The sequence below is a fragment of the Serinus canaria genome, chromosome 3 (assembly GCF_022539315.1).
Source record: "Serinus canaria isolate serCan28SL12 chromosome 3, serCan2020, whole genome shotgun sequence".
Taxonomy (NCBI): Eukaryota; Metazoa; Chordata; class Aves; order Passeriformes; family Fringillidae; genus Serinus; species Serinus canaria.
The window spans coordinates 14,333,989-14,351,879 of NC_066316.1; the positions used below are offsets into that span (position 1 = coordinate 14,333,989).

The window sequence follows — 17,891 nt, forward strand, 5'->3', positions numbered from 1 at the left end:
AGCCTCACAGCTCAGTCTCCTATCAGCACTTACCTGTGGGACATCTGGCAGTGAATTTAAATTAGATCTCAGTCTTAAATCAGGCCTCATTTTTCTTCTTTTTATCTGGTTTACTTCACTGAGATCACTGGTGTGCAACTGATGAGGCTGCAGCATAAAAAATAGTGAGTCATAGCCCCTTAGTAGCAGACTGCAAGTATAAAATACAGCACATATCATCATCCACAATATTTTTTGAAACAAAACAACACAGCCCAGTGATTCAGCATCAGTGTGGGTTGCAGTACATGAAGGTTTGTCTTGGAGTTCTCCTGGACAAACCTTCTGATTTCTTCCTTAATTTCATGAGTTTAACAACCCCCCACCCTACTGTCCTCCCTCTTTGTGTTGTGTGCTGTAGATTCCATAGTAACTGGGCCTCATATGCATGGATATCTCTATGCCTTTGAAATCTCCTCCCAGACAGATGGAATGCTGTCAGGATGAGCAGTGCTGCTGCCTTTCCATGCTAGGAGTTTCTCTGTGAAGGGCAGCAGGCAGCTGGTTATTTATTGCTGCAATAAGCACTGGCAAGCAAATGACAATATTTTGTGCTGTGTGCTGCATGCTGTTTTTTCAGCCTGCCCAGGGATTTCTGGCTATGCTCTATCTGTGTTCACTCTGGGTAGAGGTGGAAGCAAGTGAGGGCTTGAGTTTTGTAAATTCACTGTGTTTTATAAATGTAGCACTGCCTGTGTCAGAGAGGTTATCTTACTCCAAAAGTTATTTGGGTTTGTGAAGAAAGTAAACCCTTTGCATTCCTGCCTTCCATAAGTGCCTACAGACTGCTTTATACAGCTCTAAGTAATGAAATTATGGATGTCAGTACTAAAGGAGGTCCCAGCTTTGTGCAGACTGCAGTGTCTGACAGGAATAGTTTTGGGGTCTCGTGTGTGTGGTTTTTGTGGTTGTTGGTTTTTTTAGTTAGTTTGTTTGTTGGGTTTTTTGGTTTCTTAATCTGCATATAGGAGACAAAAACAACCAGAAAGACTAAGCCTGGGAAAACAGTCAAGTATACTCTAATGTCTTCTAGATCAGTGGAGGCTTTGGTACTCTCATAATGGTCTGTTTTTATACATGTATTTCTGTCTCAATGATGCAAACATTTTTTTTTCTATTTTAAAAATTAAATTTAAACCAGTAATGATCTCAACAGGAATCTGAATATTGGTTCTGTGTCTGTTGGACAAAAAGGAAAGGCAGTAGAATCAAAATCAGTCACTTCTTACACAGCAGGTAATTAGATTTTAAAACTCAGTGCAACAGGAAATCATTGAGGCAAAGAGTTTAGCAGTGAAATAAAGGTGACTTTGCACTGATGTGGGTAATAAGAGCAAGCTCAGTCAGTAGTTCTTGCTGATACAAATGTTGCTGAGGTATTGAATACATCTGATGGTGTTTCAAGGCTTTTATTAATCTCATAGATTAATAATTCAATTAATTAATGTAATAATTAATTAATTTCAAGTGGCAGGTCGCACCCACATATCCCCATCATGAGGTTGCCGCCTAGAACAGACCACAAGTGGAGGGGACATACCAAACTAGAAACTGATCTAATCCTGCCTGGTACCTCCTTCCTTTCCCCTTTAGAAAAGAGTGTTCCTGTTTTGCAGGTGGAAAAGCTGAAACCAATGCTGTCATAGGTACAGCTCTTGCCTTCACTAGACTGTACCTCTTAAGCACTGTTACTTAAAAAGAAGTCCTTGGGTAAGATGTCCAGAATCAGGAGCAGAAGGGGATTGTTGGACTAGAGAAGCAGGCAAGGCAGAGATTAAGGAGGGGAAAAATTTTTTGGGGTCCACAGTGTATTTGTGTATGTGTAAATTTTACAGTGGTGTTTTACTTTATTAATGAGTAACCACAGATAGATAAACCAATACTACCAGTAACTTGTACAGACCTAAGGAATACTCATCTTTGCTATGCTGATCCAATGCCTAGCCCAAGTCCTTCTGTACTATTCATAATACAAATTTATTTTGAATTCAATTATTTAAGCAGTTATTGTCTGTTAAGATTTCAAAGAAGTATATCATTTCTATTTCTGGTCATGGTGCAGCACAGGTGGACTCTGTTTCATATCTTACCATTCAGTAGCAATTTCTTGAAAGGATGAACATTCTGCTGAAGAGCTGAATTGAAGCAGAATCTGATTTACAGAGCTACCATCTGCAATCCCAGCTGAATTTAACATTGTTCTACATTGCTGCTTCTCTAGATGTCTAATGAGGTTATTTCTAGGTTAATTTTTCTCCTGATGCAGTCTCAATTAAAATGTAAAGAAAGCAGCATAAGTCACAAAATAAAATAACTTGAGAAGATCCATTTTGTGCTGCACCAGTGCTTTGTGGTAGGATGTTTGTTACAGCTGCTAATTATTATTTTGTATGAGGCACTTGCCTGATAGCATCTGTGTGTGTGTGAATCATCTGCAGAGCCTATGACAGCATTCCAGAAGTGAAGTTAGCTCCAGTGGCTGAGATACTGAGTTTGTGCCAGTGAGTTTCATGCCTGGGTTGGATTTAATGGAAGGAACTGTTAGGATTCTTAAGCCCAGAAATCTTGGAATATAAATGGAAATATGTTTGCAATATGGAAATTGTTCAGAAATCACCTATTGCTATTAGCTTTCAACAACCTGCTGACAGTTAATGGAGACAGTGAAGTATTTCTGATGTAACTCTAGCTGGGAATTTTGATTTTGAAGAATCATTCTTTTGCAGAAGATTAAAGCAAAAGTGAGGTTGATAGTTGGGTGTGATACTCAGAATGAAAGCATCATGCTCCATAATCATCAACTGTGAGCTGCAAATCTACCAGGGTGAGTTAGACCACGTGGTGAGAGAGAGTGATGGTGTGTGCTTGGCAAATGAGATTCTTCATGCAGTAAACAAAGCGCTGAATTTGCCTGTGCTATTCCCACACACTGCACAAAATAGTCAATCATGTAAATTCTTCAGGACTTCTCTTTCATTAACAATATCTGGCAGTGAAATATTTGTAGATGAACCTTTGATTATAGATTAATTGACTGCCATCTCTACAGCTGCTGAAGAGTTAGAATGAGGGGATATAAAACGTAGTGGTATTTTTCAGGCAATAGTTTGTCTTTAAAAAGTGCATGTGGCTGGTTTAAATACTTCAGTCTAACAACCTGCTTTGTTACATCCTGTGTTTGCCAAAATCTTTCTCCCCTATCACAGTACAAAGCTACTTTGCTGTTTCTAGATGCCCAACTGTGTGTTGAAGTGTGGAAGCCTGTGCTTTCTGAACAGGAAAGCTCCTCAGTTTCCCCTCTCTTGATCCTCCTGTTAAGTAAACAAACAAACCAGTTTATCCACTTCTTAATATGATTTCAGAAGGAAATCCTTCAGAGAGGATCTGCCAGGAGTGTCTCACCTATTGACTACAGCCAGAGTTTGCCTTTCCAAAGTGGTGCTAAATGAATGTGGAGGGATCAAACTGAGCCAGATACTCTTGCAACAAAGCCATGAAAAGAAGCACATTATTTCATGCTGTACTATTGGAACTAGAGCCAAATTTGGCCTCCTTAGAAATACTGCAATTCTATGTGCCACAAGATCCTGCTCATCTCAGTTCCTGTGGGATCTTGGAGCAGGTATTAAGGCAAGAGTGATCCTAAAACAATGGGGTGATCAAATTAGAGGGAACACAGGAAGCTTTCTTTGGTTTAGCAGCCTCAGTGGAGGCATTTACTTGAACCTTCCAAGCTTTTTGAAGCCTTAACAGGCAATAGCTGGGCCCTCCCTTTCTCCTCACCTCTCAAACAGACCTCTGTAGCTTTTCTCAGCCAGTAAGTTATTAGCTGCAGCAGTCTGGTTCCCTCACTTGATTATTGCATGAGAAAACAATCAGGCTTTGCTGCTGTTTTGGAAGCTGTTACATCTGGTAATGTGTCTGGGGTTTTCCATTTACAAAACACTGTTGATTGCCAATTTGAAAAAACAGTTATTTCTGGGACCAGTGTGTTCCTGTGGATTTTACTTCTCTTCAGGACAGCATAGTATCCCTGATTGCTCTTGCTGTAGTGACAAATGAAGTGACAGAAGTGACTGCTGATTTAACTCTTGGTTTGTCTTTTTCTATAACACTTTACTCAAGACCATCCTTGTCCTCCCTCTGTGAGTGTTTGTGTGAACATCTCTGGTCTCATTAACATTCATGTGAGTACTCCCTAAAGCTCAGTGCAGTCTTTAAAACATGTCACTGTCCAAAATGTGCTCTGGTGCACATTAAGTCCTGCTTAAAAGCAAAAAAGTAAGACAAAGGCAGTGCAGTAAATCACCTGTTACACCTTAGCTATACCTTGCTGTAAAGAGCTGTCTTGGGGAGAGCATGTGCATCCAAAGGAGCTGCAATTTGTATGGCTTCTTACTCTCTGGACAGCTCCTGAAATCCTGCTGATCAGGGCCCATCCACTTGATGTGGAGGATAAAGGTCATTCAGGGGATTCATTGGAATAAATAAAATTCTGTCTCTACAGAGCTCCAGACTCTAAATGCCCTGCAGGTGAGGGCTGGTGGAGGGGTGTGGGGATGGATGCTTGGAAGAGTTGAAGCCATGCTCTAGTCAGCAGTGATCTGGGAAGCTGCATTGGGAAAGTTAATATGGAGATGTTGGCATCTCTTGCTGAACACTTTTTCAAGTTTGTGGGTTTAGAGTATTTCAGATTATTGTTACCTAGATGTTCTGCTCTTGGGTTAATATTGCAGAATGAAATAGCTGTAAGAGAGGGTTTCATTAAAATACTTCTTAGCTTGTTCCTGAAACTTTTCAAATGTTCTCCCTTTCATATGTGCTCAGTAATCTGTTCATCTTTTTTCATAATATTTTTAATATTTTTACAAAACTGGGGAGTGTTTGGGTTTTTTTTAAAGGAAATTAAATTCTGTTTCCAGCTAGGGGCTTTTCATTAGACTCAGTCTGTGGTGTGTGTCTCTAGCATCAGTATCAGCCTGATACTGGGCTATAATTGACTTTTGCATTCTGTCTGAGCAGAGTTCACCTCAAAACCTAAGATCTGAGGAAAAAAGTAATTTGTGCAGATGGTCTTCATAAAACAAAGACAGATTAAATCTGGAGCTGTCACAGAATTGCTCTTACAGATGCGTCTGCTGCAAAATAATTACCTCTCTTGAGCCCAGTAAGTTAATCAGTGTCCCTTGTTTGTGTCTGCAGTGAAAACAATTAAAAGCTCATTTCCTGGTTTTTAGGTAAACCTGCAGATTCTCTGATTTTTAGGGCTAATTAGATTTATTTTGATGTGTATCACAGTCCAAAGTGTTCCTGTTGGAAGCTAGCTGTCTGTAATACAATTTACTTGTAGCCAGGATGTAATTTCTTTTCAGTCACTTTTTTCCTTGGGATGGTTTTTGCTAAAATGTTCAAAATCCTTTTGTCTCCTCTCATGTAAATTGCACTTTAAAAGCTTAGGGCTCTTGGTACAATCATAAGAAACACTATTATTTGTATTTATTTCAAGCTTCCTTTAAATTAATTTTTTGCAATATGAGGAAAAATTTTCTACTATACCTTAGAAAATAAACACTGATCACTCACAAGCAGTGGGATGTGTGCACCAGATGCATGCAGGTAGAGAGGGACCCCACTGAGATGGGCAGTGGGTGTTAGAAATCAGCCACAGACACCTAATTCCTCTCTGCAAGGCAGCAAATGATGCCTTACTCCCTGCTTTGCACAGTCCCTGCTCCACCAGGACAGATCACTCCTTTGCTGTCTTCAGCTTGACTCTGCTGCCTGTAGTGTCTGTTTTGTTGTGCCTGTAGTGTCTGTTTTGTTGACCATGAGCAGATTTAAACAACTTTTCCTGTGCCTTCTTTTCCTCATGGCTTGGCAGGAGCATGAAGTGCTAAGCCAAAGGCTGGGGGGGAAAAAGCTCCAAACCTCAAAAAAACCCAACGATTAACCTTTCATGCCTTCTTTAGGATGGCTTCACTTTGTGCTCTGCTTGAGACTTAGCACTTGTGATCTAATGTTGAAATCTGTGTCTAAAATATAATTTTTGTCTTCACCTCTGTGTGAATACTTTAATCTCTGAACTGTGTCAAAGCTGTGCTGCAGCAGACTGGCCTCTAATGTTTTTGTTATAAAGAAAGAGTGACAGTAGCTGCAGAGTGGGCACTAAGCTCCTGTGCGGGCAGGCAGATATATTTGTTTTATTTTAATTCTCAGTGGACCTTTCTTTTATCCTGATTCAATTGCTTACTCAAGGGCTCGATTTTTTTTTTGTGTGTGTGCCTTTAATGCATTAAACATTTTTCCAGGTCAAGGAAGCATCAGATATATTTTCCATTGTCTTAAGAGTCACAACTAAACTTCAGCAGTGACCATGGCCAAGGGGAAGTGGAACAGTGTGGAACTGGGAAGTGAATTTGTGTGGAGAGTGGAGGGAATAAAAAACTCCCATGCTGTAAACATAGAGGTTTTAAAACCTCAAAGCTGAGGGATCTCCTGAATGTCAATTTTATTTTCTGACAGCTGTTCTTGAGTTAGTTTAATTAACGGGAAATGCACATAGACACCTTTTTTCATAATTCAGTAATGTTCAAGTCCAACTTTTGAATATGATATTTTCTCTCATGTTCTTCTGTGTGGAGCTACACCTTCTTTAAGAGGCTCAGGTGTCTATATTCTGTGCAGAAGTGTCCTCTTGCAAAAGTGCTGAGGCTTTCAGCTAGCTTGTGAGGAAATGAAAGAGATTTAAGGTAGCAGGTTGTCAAGGCAATGGAACACAGATTAACTACTTATGTCCTCACATTGCCCACATGTGATCTAAAAAACCTTTTCAAGGAGCCTTTGAAGACAAATCCTAAAACTTGAGCTGAAAAGGTTCACTGAAGCCTTTCTTTCAGAATTCCATGTTGTTTAGAAATAAAACAGATGCATTTGGTACAATCACAGAATCCAATCAGTTTGAATTTCATACTCTTTAGGCCTTTTAAAACAAAATTCTTGAGCTGATCATTAACTTCTTGGGATTTAAAAGATGTTAAAAGAAAATTACCCCAAGGTGTGATCTGCTAAACAATGTGGGCTGGCAAATCCCACCCACCAACCAGTGTCAAATAAGAACAAGGAGACTTGAGCTTGTACTGGAGCACAACTGTCAGGAGTGTCAGTGGTAATTGACCAGTGGTAAACTTTCCTTTTTATTTGAAAAATGGAATCTACCTTCACTGTTAAGGATCTATTTTCTATCATACACATCTCATATGTACACAGTTTTATCATTGAAAAAATATAAATTTTCAGGCATTCATTATGTTAAATATTTGCTTTTCATTTGAATATGTGAATGGCCATATTAATATGGGTAATACTATCAATTATGTTTGCATTAATGTTCACCAGGAGTGCTAATCACTATAATTAATTCACAGACATTTTTCAATGTGGTTGCGCCTGTGTTCTCATCCAGATGACAGGAGAGCACTGGGAATTGCTATGTGCCCCAATTACATTGGTTGCTCCACATTTTTAAAAAGAAAGAGCTGTGCAGTTTTGGGAGTCTGATCAATAAACTGCAAATTCTGAACTTGCTGGTGTTTCCTCCTATCTGCTTCTGTAGTCTCTCTAGTCCCTACTCAGAGAACACATTCTAGACAGGAGCATTATTCATCTTCCTGCTCTTTGAAAGTCATACAACTCCCCCATCACCTTGAAAAATAGTTGGAGAGTAGTTCTCTACTATTTGTAAATGATCAAAATATTTATACCTGCAAATATCAAATGGGTTAAGTTCTTAAGTTTCCTCTCTTGCCCTACCTTGCTACTTGTATGATTATTTTTGAATGAAGTAGGTATTTTCACTTAGACAACCTCAGGGTGTGAGGTGGGTGAAAAATGTTTCATTTAATTAAGGATCAGTGGAGTTACCTTAACTTGCTCTGGTTTATCTGTCCTTTTATTCACCTTATTTTGCAGGAATTAATTAGTTTTTCTGGTCACAACTATTTGGTTGCAGTAACTATCACTAACCACAGTTGGTCAGTAGTTCAAGGAGTTGCTAAAAAGCTCTAAGCAAGTGCTTCACACACAGCCCCAGGCTCTTTCCTGAAGTGTGTGCAGCCTCCTAGGAGAGCCATCTTCGTGCTGTGTGATAATAATATGGGATGTACAAAGTAAGTTTGGGTTTGTTTGCTTTGTAAACAAGAGTTCAGCTTTCACTTGCCTTCATAGTTTACCCAGAGTTGTATCCACAATTAATTTGAGTGAAATGTTTGATTTGGGGCAGAACTGAGAGGTTTGGGTGTGCCCAGATCTGTTCATGGCTAAGAAGTTTTCATAAAAAGCAGGACTAATAGGCTGTAGAGCCAGGTAAAAGGATGTAAACAAGTCTGGAGTGACTGAAGCCTTTTGCTGTTTGCCCTTTGAGGGCCAAGCTGGGAAATGCCTGCATTGCCAAGCCTTCCTCGTGACAGGCTGAGAGGACAGAGTGAGAAGATGGGGATGGAGACTTGCTTGCTCAGTGTTTGTTCTTCTTTACAGCTTTTAAAGTCATACTCCTTGTCAAGGACCTTTTCCCTTCAGCTCTGTACTTCAGGTTTTCTCAGCCCCTTCAGAAGCACAGAGAGTATCTCAGCCATGGCACCACCTAGAAAAAGCTGGATAGGTATGTGCAGCCCTGGAGCCTGAGGATTCACTCCCAATATCCTTCTTAAGTTAAAATCAATTTCAGTTTTCAGGTGCTTCGTTTATTAGCCACAGACAATTCCTGCAGAAAGCTGGTTGATTTAATGGCAAAACAATTCTGTTCAAAGCCCAATCATGTCTCTAGCTAGTTCTGATGGAAGAGATTTTCTGTGATTCCCTAAACAGCATGTAGATAATTAAGCAAAAGCCCTTGTGGTTCTCAAGCCTCCAGCATTTATAGACCATTCATGTGAATTGTCTATAAATGTGCCTCTTGCTGTAGTCCAATTGCTGTTCATTACTTGATCTTTAGTAATACTGCAGCAAAACTAGATAACTCAAATATTTTTTTAAATATACCTTTAAAGTAGCAAGCCAAAATGTCACAGACTAGTGATGAGAAAATGTCTCACAGGTTATTAAACTTGTATATCTTGTTTGCTTTTCATTATAGTCTGTACAGTTCGTGTTTTCTGTCTCTTGAAAATTTCCTTGATGATTGTTTGATGGATCTGACACTGATTTTTTTCAGTGTCAGGCTATTTAATTTATTAGCCTGTGCAAAGCTGATAGGTGGAGATTGGTATCTTGCTTCCATTCTTATTTTTGAGTCTGTTTTTTCATTTTTAATCGATCTGGTGCACAATGCAGAAGAAGAAAGCCCCAGGCTGTGTGATCTTACAGCCCCCATGGCTGGAGAAGATGTGGGTCTGCTCTTTCCTGTGCCAAGGCACTGGAGCCTGGCACATCTCTGCACAGCCTGTTCAGTGCTCACAGCCACATCAGGCCTGCAGGGAAAATGCCTCATTCTGCCTTCAGATTTCCACCAGAATATCAGTAGTTTTATTTACCTTTGTACCTGCTATTTGCTTGTGCTTTTTGAGGTAATTTCTTTGTTGCTTTTATTTTTCTCTTCCTGCTTCTAAAAGAAGAGAAAGCCTTTCTGTGTTTGTCTGATGTGCAGCATATTTTCAGGAGTGTGACACACACAAGAAGCATGGTTTCAAAGCCATCTTATTGCCAGTAAATTCAGGAAACCATCTCTGCAAATGTTCCTCTGTTGTTCTTTGTGAAAGATCAATCCTGACTGAAGCTAAACACCTTTGATCTGAAGAGGTACAGAGTGCACACCTTCTGCTGTTTCACTCCCATCTGGGGAGTATCAGTCCATCTGTAAGCACTTCTTGCAGTATTCCCACACTCATGCTTCTGGCCTTAGACAGAAATGAAAGATCAGGATCTTGAAGTCTGATAACTGCAAGGTACCCTCTTGTTCTTCTGCTGTAGAACTTGCAGTGATTCTGCTCCTGAAGAATTAGTAAAGTTAAAGCTTAGATGGCATTGTTTTCAACAGAGCTAAAATATCTATGGCTTCTTTTAAATTTGGTAAGAGCATCTGTGTATTCAGCACTCCTGAAAATCAATGCACAGTCTGAGATCTGAACTTAATTCTAAGTTGGGACAAAGTTAACAAATTCAACAAATGTACCTAGGAGACATACAAGTCTGTTGAGAGGAAGCTGTATTTAACTGAGTTTCACCTTCCTCTGCCTTATTTTACTCACTTTTGTACCTCTTTTCAATTGTGGAGCATTTTCCCTTCTCCACAGCAGCTATTTTACAATAGATCATATGTGGTACCCAGGCATCAACTCTACGTCAGGATTCAGGTCTCCAAGTGCAGGACTTCCATGAAGATGAGTAATGACAGTATTATAGGTCATAACTCTTTTGTTCTCACAACTATTTACAAGTAGTATAATTTCACCTACAAGTAAAGAGAAATTCTTGAAAAATACCTTGCTTTGCAAAATTTTCTTGGTCAAGAAACTGCATTTCTCAAGTCACTGATGTCCACAGGTGTTCAGGGCTGAAATGCCTGTGAATCTTTTTAGTGTAACCTCTGTGTATGTTTGTGGGTGTTGAGATTAAGTTGGACTTTCAAGTGCTATAACAGCAAGGAAAGGCAGAGTGCACTGAACAGCCGCTCACCCCATCTCCTTTTCCAAGTTCACACAGTCTGTAAATAAAGCAAATATTTTGCCTAATTTTATATAAGATGTCAGTCTTCTAGTCTGTTCTTATTAGTAAAGAACACTGTCGTGGCAGGCTCTTCCCCTTGTATTTTAGCTGTCTGAATAGCATAATTTCCTGTTTTTCCAGGCAAACTGTCATAAACATCACTCTCCAAGGAGATGCAGAAGGTAGAATTTTTGTAAACTGATGGTGGGACTTGAGCAGTTTGTCTGCTTATTCTTGCCAAAGGCATTAGCTGAAGATTATTGGTCCTCTTGATTGCTGAAAATGTGTAACTGAATGAGAGACAAAGTATTTCATATATAAAGAAAAGATATTGCTAGGGGTTTTCCTCTCAATGATTGCAAATAGAGCGATACTTCCTCAATAATACTTGTAATCTAGGGCTGTTTCCTGTCATTGACAGTGGCATTACTGAATATTTCAGAATAAGTGGCAGTTTTCCTCTTTTTATGTCAGCCCCATCCTCAAAATGGTGTTTACACCATTCAGTGTCTGGCCTGTTGGGCCCCATTCTTGCCTCTGTGAAAGGGTTTGTTAAAGCCCAGAAAAATGGGATTTAATAACTCTCCCAGATCCTGGTAATTTGTTGTGGTTTTTTTTTTTTTTTTCTTGTCTATGATCACTAATTCTCATCCAGACAGATTTTTCAAGTCCACTTTTAATTTCAGCTCACAACTTCATCAGTTCTGAATGACATCAGCAAAATGTGTAAAAGTTCAGTATCTTTCCTTTGTGAACCTTGACAGAATTAGGAAGGATTTCTCCCTGTTTGTCTTTTACCTTAGAACCATGGAGATGCTGTCTTCAGACCCTCTTCCTCTTTAGGATAGGTATCCTTGGATGACTCAGGGTCCCAAGGGTCTTTCTCAGTTCTTGACTGAAGAGGTGGGCATAGAAAATTCTTCTCTGAGTTCTGGAGTTTGATTGCTCTCAGTAAAATAGAGTTCCTTAGGAAATGCTTCTTGGGTCAGAAAGCTAACAGTTCAGAAAGAGCTAACTCTACAGAATCAGCTGGGGAAAGAAAAAAAGAATAGACAAGATTGGAATTGACAATTTCTAGGCTAGAAAAAAACCAGAAATAACTATCATTTGCTTCATCTGTGCAATGTAACTTAAGTGAGAAAGCTTCTTCAGTCACCATAGAACACATATTTCCTCCATAAAATTTTTACAAATCTTAAACAGTGAAAACCAGGTAAGGCAGGATTGTTACTCATTTGCTTCAAGCACCAGACTTTTATTCTGAAATAGGATGAGCTTAAAGACAAATATGATCTGGGGCTAAATTGGAGCCTTTCATGTATTAAAAAACCAGTACTGCAAGTCACAGATCAAAAGAAGGAAAAATCCATAATTTTACTAAAAAATCCTCCTGCTTGCAGGAAGACAGAAGTCAAATCTGATTCAAATGGTGTGTCTTCCCTGTGGGCAGAGCAGTGTTGTGGTTATGGTGATAAAGGACTTGACATGGGTGGACAGTTGTGATTTTCACCAGCAGAGAAGGCAGAGGCTTGGCTTGGGGATGCTTGTGTTGGGTCCTGTCTGTCAGAGCTGAGAAGCCCATTGAGATGTTTGGGTAAGGAGAGGCTGTTCCAGCACAGCATTGTCTGTGCACGTGAGCTTGCACTCCGCTGTTCTTATGTTCACTTTCCTGAGCTCTCCTAATGCCTGGTTAGAAGCTGAGCAATTAGCTCAAGAAGCTTTATCAGAGTTTCCTCTGGGAAATTGGTGCCTTTAGTGTTACGCAGACATGGTGAGTCAGGTTGAGTTCCCAAGACTTTGTATGTAACAGGAAAACAGCGGATAATTGCAGTTTAATAAAGCCCCTTGATGCTCTCATCTCCTGGATAGTAACTTCAATTGACAGTTCGTGGTTTCAGCCAAATAAATGTAAAAAAATTATTATTTATGTTTCAAAGAAAGTTTACCCTAAATAAGAGAGTCTTTAACCTCAGATCTTAAGCAGTGATTGAGACAAATAGGAGGCTTTAGGGTTTTTTACTGGCTCGGGAATCATGTAAATTAAACCATTCTAAGTATACCTATTTGAAGAGTTCTTAAATTTGCTGTTTGTATTTTAGAAGGATTATGAGATCCAAGGGAAGGAGCTTCCTTGTGAAAATAAAATCTTAGACACCCCAATGTTATGCTGCTGCCTGTCCCTTCAAAGACACCTGTGATCTTTGCAGTGACAGAAGTCCCTGCGTGCTGTTGCTCTTAGAGGAGCTGTTCACAGACAGTTACATTCAGAGCCTGGATGTAAAGTTACATCCAGAGCTCATTGCTCTGGGGCCTGGCTGAAGATGTGTCATCCTCCTCAGGCTCTTGGGGCACAGCTGGAAGTGATGGTGTTTATGGTCTGCTCCTGCTCATACCTCTTGCCCTGGCCTGTGGGGCCTGGTTGCTAAACAGATCTTTGAGGCGGCGGTGGTGTTTATGTCTTGGCCTTCAGCAGATAAGGAGTGTTAATTTGTAGTTCATATTGTAGCTGACTTTCTCTGTGGTTTATTAAATCCAGTGTGTTTAAGCAGTGAAAGCTTTCATTGAGCTGAGTTTCCCAGCTGGATTAAAAGCTCAGCGCAGCAGGCGTCGGATGTGAGCTCTCAGAGCAGGGCAGGGTTTAATACCAGTGTGACATTTGGAAGAGTGTCTAGGGGAATGCCCTGTACCTGCTTATTGCATTTCAAGAGCACTTTACTATTTGCCAGCCTTTTTATTTTTCTTGAATTTCAGATTCCTAAGGGGGTTAGACTGAAAGGGAAGGGTTTTTATGCTTCCCTAAAATAACTGCTTACGTCTTGTTCCACTCAAATTGAAGCCCCCCCCCCAGCTTTTCACACCACAAGTGTACAGCAGATAGAAGAAAAAAAGCAGAGAGCCTGATTCAGTACTGGGCCATACCCTGTGCTATTCCTCTGTCACTGTCTCCCTTTTCTGCTCCAATCCCCAAATTCCTCCCTTTCTGCTGCCTTTTGCCCACCTTCACTTTCTCTAGGTCTCCTGTCAGTGCAACTGGCATTAGCAGAGCTCTGGGCCAGCACTCAGAGTCGGACACAGCGACATGTGCCACTCCTGTGGGCTGGAGGATGAAGAATATAGCTGTTATGTCATGGCTAAAGCAGAGTCTCACAGATCCCATCTTGTGAGCTGCAGCCTACTGCAGATGACAACAGGAGAAAGCTGGTTTGTGTGGCACCAGGGAGACAGCAGAGTAGCAAGGCTTATTATATTCTTATTTTCACTTTCAGTTCACAATTTAAATACCCACAAGGAACAAATATGCTTTGCTCATAACAGTCTTTTTGAATGATAATGTCATCAGAAATTTTCATTTTCCCTTTGCCCAAGAAGGCAACAGCTGTTTTCTGCAAGGCAGAGATATTGTAATCTCTACAATTACTCAATGCTCTACACCAAAAGGCTTTAGGATCTGTCATTTACTCAATGTGATAAGTGTTTGTGCAGTATTTAGCAGATTGATACTTATTTTCTTGATACTTGTCTTTTTGGTGCTATTCCAATTGAAATGTGGTAATAAAAATCCTATAGTGCAAATATATTTCCGCTCCTGTAAAGGAGTGGGATCAGCAGCTCACACATGGGTTTTTAATTGTTGTAATCAGAGGAAATGTTCTTAATGCAAGCAAGAGCAATAGAATTTGATCCTCAGATGTCTAGATTTGCAATTTTGGAGAACTCAGGTGTGTGATTACTGGCAGGCTAAAGTGCTTTGTGGGATTGGGGTAGGAAGAGCTCCTGCCAAATTCTCCTAAAATTTCTTCTTTCTTCCCTGAGCAGAGAGGAGTTGCACTCCCATGTTGATACATGCACTCCCACTGGAAAGCAGCCAGGTGGAAAGAAAAAAAGAACAAAATATGCTTTTCTATGCATCAAGCATCTCAACTGCTCCATCCATGTGGGAGTTCAGCTGCAGCATGGGACCTGTTCTCACCCTCTGTGCAGATGGATGCATCCCTGAACTCCTGAATTGGCACAGGTTTGGTGTCAGTTGGGAGCTCTGCTCTAGTCCAAGTAGGATCACCTCTCCTTGAGCTTTTCCGTGCCATCTGGACATGTCTGATGGAGGGGCAAGAACGGATTTTTGTAACACTGCTCTTCTAAGAGCAGAGTGAGGGCTGGAGAAACTGTCAGGGATAGCATCTGTGTTTACTTTTCTGTTGTTACTGCACTTCATGGCAACCACAGACCCTTTCTTGTGGATGATTGCAGTCCCCCCAGGTAGATCCTGACAGGCTGGTGGGATAAGAGAAATAATGGAATCTGTGAGAACTTCACTGTCCTTGAACACAGTTATACAGAAACTCAAACAGCTACATTTTCTGTAAGTGCAACTAATATTATTGCTGCATTGTTGCCTCACTGAAAGTGGCCCAGGTTCAAAGCAGGATTTGGTTTTGTGCTTCAGGCAGTAGGGTTATGTGCTTGTACCAGATGGAGCTTTTAAATTTTCATCAGCAGGTTTATAAACACAGGAATATCTATCCTTTTATCTGCCCCCAGCTCTTTTACTAATTAGTTGCAAATGCTGAACTTCAGTTAGAATGGAGTGGAGGAACAGATGAAAAAATATACGTTCTTATTCATGATTATCCATCATGTGAGAATGAAATAGACATTAATAATGACTGTTTCAGTTTTTTGGGGCTTTTCTATTGGTGCTTCCCCCCCCTTTAATACTTGGTACTAAAAATGAGTGAAAATAGCTAAAAATAATGAGCCAGATTCTCTGGTGATGAAATTCTATTGCAGGTAAAGAGTGAGAGATTTCAGCCTTGCTCATCTTTGCCTTGACCCCTGTAGGTTTTGGGCCAAGCCAACAGAAGGGTGTGTGACAGCTGTGTTGTTAAGTTTGCCATGGAAGGATGTTACAAAGGCATTTATAAAACTACATTTTTTCTGCTGCTGAGAGGTGGCCAGAGAGGTCTAGGCTTTGAAGCAACACTGCTGTGTGTTAGGAGAGAATCCCAGATTTTCTGAGGGGTGCATGTGCATGGAGAGGCAAAGGGGCTGATGAGCTGAATGCTGTCTTTGCCTTTAGCAGCATGTTTGCTGGCCTACAACAGGTGCTTGTGTGCTCTGTGTGTGTGCTCCAGCTGAGTTCTTTCTGGACCCTGCAGGCATCCTGCTGCTGTGCTTGTTCCCTGTGGTTTATAAATCACTCAGGAGATTTGTACCTTTCAACAGCAGTACCAGCTCTTTAGAGGGTATCAAGGAAGGATCTCTACCTTAACTGGTAACTTTTAGGCAGGAAAAGGTTTGAGTGTACTTTCAAACATGTCTTGGCACACAGATACTGTATTGCAAAACTGTCAGGAAAGCTGGGGAAAGGCAGCACTTTGTGAGGTATGGATTGGTTCTGGGAATTCTTCATCCAACTTTTCATGTCATAGAACATAGAATGCTGAGGGAATTAGAGTGGTCCTTAAAGACCACATAGTTCCAACCCCTTCCATGGATAGGGACACTTCCCCCTAGGTCAGGCTGCTCAAGGTCTTATCCAACCTGGCTTTGGACACTCCAGGGCTGGGGCATCCAACCCTGTTGGCTGTCTTGCCTTAAGAAGGCTTTGCTGGAAAAGTAATCCACTAGGGAGACAGGGCCTACTGTTGGGAAATAGAGATCCATAAATGTGAACCAGTAACTGAAAGAAAACTGTTCTCACAATAATAATAATGATGAAATATGTTCTGACTAATCACACCCCAGAATATATCCCTGAGACACTTATTGGTCACTTCTGTGGTGGGTTGTGCTTCAGCATAAGGATGTCAGCTTTATGGGCCATCCTGACTGTGGAATAAAAAGCAGTGGAATCTGAAGTTGGAAAAGACCTTTAAAATCATTAAGTCCAACCATAAACCTTACACTGCCAAGTCCACCACTGAACCATGTCCCCAAGTGCCACATCTACATGTTGTTTAAACACCTCCAGAGATGGTGACTCAACCACTTCCCTGGGCAGCCTGTTCCAGTGCTTGGCAACCCTTTCTGTGAAGAAATCTTTCCTAATACCCAAACTTAGATGGTAGGAGAAAGGCAAAGCAGCATTGCTAAAGTCTCCCCTGACAACATGAAACCAACAGATTTTTTCTTTCCCCGAGTCATGCAGGCTTGGTGTGTGTAGATGGAGGCAGCTGCCGCTCTGTCACAAAATGTGGCTGTGAGCAGGAGGTAGCAAAAAGCCAGCACAACCCAGGGGTCTGCAACTGCCACAGTCCAGTGGCACTGGAGTCCAATTGCCACTTGATTGAATTATCAGAGACGCATGAGGCTACAGTTCTAACTTAGCAGAGGCTGAGAGGTTACTGAGGAAAAATGGACCCGTTCTCTGATCTGCTGTTCTGATGCCACAGCTCACTTTTAAAAGAAGGCCACCAAGCTTTTCTTTGTATGCATTGGAAGTGACACATTGCAAGGGGAGGGAAAGTTCTATTTAAAATTGCATAATCAGAGATGAAATGCAATTGAGAAGAAAGATCAAAGATAGGAAGTAGGGAGAGGAAGAAAGAGATGAGGTACAGTGTGTCTGCGCAGACAGCTTAATTTCACGTTAATGAACCTCTGCTTAGGAAGGGAAGGGTGGCTCTCTGTACCAGGAGAGAAAAACAGCCTTCTGCCACCACACTGAGACTCCCTTTGAACATGGTCTCCTGCCAGAATGAAGGACTGCACTCTGCTTCACTTTTCACAGAATTAGAAAAGACCAAGCTATTTTCTGACTGCCTGCATCCTGCTTATGTAACTTGCAGATGACGGCTGTGCAACCTCTGGCTGAGCCCTGGAAAATTTCCTTTTCGGTGACTCAGGTGCTTGGCAAACGGTCTGGCGCAGTGGGCTTGGAGATGAGATTGCAGTCAGAGGCACTACCTGGCTACCAGAGCCCAGTTCAAGGTCTCTTTGTGGAACTTCCTCCTAGAAGCTTGCTGATTGTCCTGGTCTTGTCACTGCCAAGTGTCCCTGTTGTGCTGTGTTAATTAGTGCAAAGCATCCCCCTTGATTGCTCTGAAGCAAGAGAAAACCACAGCCCTGCTATCCAGAGATGTGGGTCAGCAAGGAAGGAGGAGAAGAGCTAGGCAAGAATAAGTCCTTGGCTTTTGCATTGATTTTATCCATAA

The 17,891-nt window shown here is 41.0% G+C and overlaps 1 protein-coding gene across 1 annotated transcript in view; it reads left to right on the forward strand.

Moving 5' to 3' along the window:
* SHLD1 (shieldin complex subunit 1) overlaps positions 1–17,891 on the forward strand; it is a 61,074-nt gene that overhangs the window by 40,929 nt on the left and 2,254 nt on the right. The window lies entirely within an intron of this gene.